This window comes from Dama dama, unplaced genomic scaffold (genome assembly GCF_033118175.1).
Source record: "Dama dama isolate Ldn47 unplaced genomic scaffold, ASM3311817v1 ptg000093l, whole genome shotgun sequence".
In the NCBI taxonomy this organism is placed as follows: Eukaryota; Metazoa; Chordata; class Mammalia; order Artiodactyla; family Cervidae; genus Dama; species Dama dama.
Genome location: NW_026870908.1, coordinates 2,174,265 through 2,177,406, shown reverse-complemented (window position 1 = coordinate 2,177,406; position 3,142 = coordinate 2,174,265).

Genomic DNA, 3,142 nt, shown 5'->3' with positions numbered 1-3,142 from the left:
TTCAAAACTTTTGAAGCTCTTCATATTTTTAATATTTTTGAAGCTCTTCATATTTTCACACGTTTTCACACTCTTCATGTTTTTCAACACCGCTTCATGCTCCTCCTATTTTTCAAACCGTATCATGCTCCTCATATTTTTGACACTTTTTGGAGCTCTTCATATTTTTCACTCATTTTCAGGCTCTTCATATTTTTCAACACCACTTCATGCTCCTCCTATTTTTGAGACCGTTTGGTGCTCCGCATATTTTTGACACCTTTAGGAACTCTTCATATTTTTCACACCTTTTCAGGCACTTCATGTTTTTTATCACTGCTTCATGCTCGTCCTATTTTTCAGAACGTTTCATGCTCCTCATAATTTTGACACCTTTTGAAGCTCTTCATATTTTTCACACCTTTTAAGGCTCTTCATGTTTTTCGACACAGCTTCATGCTCCTCCTATTTTTCAGACCGTTTCATTCTCCTCATATTTTTGACACCTTTTGAAGCTCTTCATATTTTTCACACATTTTCAGGCTCTTCATGTTTTTCGACACAGCTTCATGCTCCTCCTATTTTTCAGACCGTTTCATTCTCCTCATATTTTTGACACCTTTTGAAGCTCTTCATATTTTTCACACATTTTCAGGCTCTTCATGTTTTTGAACATCGCTTCATGCTCCTCCTATTTTTCAGAGAGTTTCATGCTCCTCATGTATTTCACACCTTTTGAAGCTCTTCATATTTTTCACACATTTTCAGGCTCTTCATGTTTTTCGACACAGCTTCATACTCCTCCTATTTTTCAGACCGTTTCATGCTCCTCATATTTTTGACACCTTTTGAAGCTCTTCAATTTTTTCACACCTTTTAAGGCTCTTCATGTTTTTCAACACCGCTTCATGCTGCTCATATTTTTCAGACCGTTTGATGCTCCTCATATTTTTGACACCTTTTGAAGCTCTTCATATTTTTCACACGTTTTCAGTCTATTCATGTTTTTGAACACCATTTCAGGCTCCTCCTATTTTTCAGAGAGTTTCATGCTCCTCATGTATTTCACACCTTTGAAAGCTCTACATATTTTTCAAAGATTTTGAAGCTCTTCATATTTTTCACACCTTTTCAGGCTCTTCATGTTTTTCAACACCGTTTCATGCTCCTCCTATTTTTCAAACCGTTTCATGTTCCTCATAATTTTGACACCTTTTGAAGATCTTCATAATTTTCACACATTTTCAGGCTCTTCATGTGTTTGAACACCGCTTCATGTTCCTCCTATTTTTCAGACGGTTTCATACTCATCTCATTTTTGACACCTTTTGAATCTCTTCATATTTTTCACATCTTTTGAAGCTGTTCATATTTTTCACACTTTTTCAGGCTCTGCATGTTTTTCAACAACCTTTCTTGCTCCTCCTATTTTTCAGACGGTTTCATGCTCATCTCATTTTTGACACCTTTTGAAGCTCTTCATATTTTTCACACCTTTTGAAGATCTTCTTATTTTTCACGTTTTTGAAGCTCTTCATATTTTTCACACGTTTTCAGCCTCTTCATGTTTTTCAACACCGCTTCTTGCTCCTGCTATTTTTCAGACCGTTTCATACTCCTCATATTTTTGACACGTTTTGAGGCTCTTCATATTTTTCACACCTTTTCAGGCTCTTCATGTTTTTGAACACCGCTTCATGCTCCTCCTATTTTTCAGACCGTTTCATGCTCCTCATGTATTTCACACCTTTTGAAGCTCTTCATATTTTGCACACCTTTTCAGGCTCTTCATGTTTTTCACAACCACTTCATGCTCCTCCTATTTTTCAGATCGTTTCATGCACATCTCATTTTTTACACCTTTTGAGGCTCTTCATATTTTTCACACCTTTTCAGGCTCTTCATGTTTTTGAACACCGCTTCATGCTCCTCCTATTTTTCAGAGAGTTTCATGCTCCTCATGTATTTCACAGCTTTTGAAGCTCTTCATATTTTCCATACCTTTTCAGGCTCTTCATGTTTTTGATCACCGTTTCATGCTCCTTCTATTTTTCAGATCGTTTCATGCTCATCATATTTTTGACACTTTTTGAGCTCTTCATATTTTTCACACCTTTTCAGGCTCTTCATGTTTTTGAACACCGCTTCATGATCCTCCTGATTTTCAGACCGTTTCATGCTCTTCATATTTTTGAAACATTTTGAAGCTCTTCATATTTTTCACACCTTTTCAGGCTCTTCATGTTTTTCTCCACCACTTCATGCTCCTCCTATTTTTCAGACCGTTTCATGCTCTTCTCATTTTTGTCACCTTTGAAGCTCTTCATATTTTTCACACCTTTTAAAGCTCTTCATATTTTTCACAAGTTTTCAGGCTCTTCATGTTTTTCAAAACCGTTTCACGCTGCTTCTATTTTTCAGACCGTTTCATGCTCCTCATATTTTTCACACCTTTTGAAGCTTTTCATATTTCTCACTCATTTTGAGGCTCTTCATGTTTTTGAACATCACTTCATGCTCCTCCTATTTTTCAGACCGTTTCATGCTCCCCATATTTTTGACACCTTTTGAAGCTCTTCATATTTTTCACCCCTTTTGAAGCTGTTCATATATTTCACACCTTTTCAGGCTCTTGATGTTTTTCAACACCACTTCATGCTCCTTCTATTTTTCACACCCTTTCATGCTAATCTAATTTTTGACACCTTTTGAAGCTCTTCATATTTTTCACACCTTTTGAAGGTCTTCATATTTTTCACACCTTTTCAGGCTGTTCATGTTTTTGAACACCGCTTATGCTCGTCCTATTTTTCAGACCATTTCATGCTCCTCATACTTTTGACACCTTTGAAGCTCTTCATATTTTTCACACCTTTTCAGGCTCTTCATGTTTTTCAACACCGCTTCATGATCCTCCTATTTTTCAGACCGTTTCATGCTCCGCATATTTTTGACACCTTTTGAAGCTCTTCATATTATTCACACCTTTTCAGGCTCTTCATGTTTTTCAACAACACTTCATGCTCCTCCTATTTTTCAGACCGTTTCATGCTCATCTCATTTTTGACATCTTTTGAAGCTCTTCATATTTTTCACACCTTTTGAAGCTCTTCATAATTTTCATATTTTTGAAGCACTTCATATTTTTCACACTTTTTCAGGC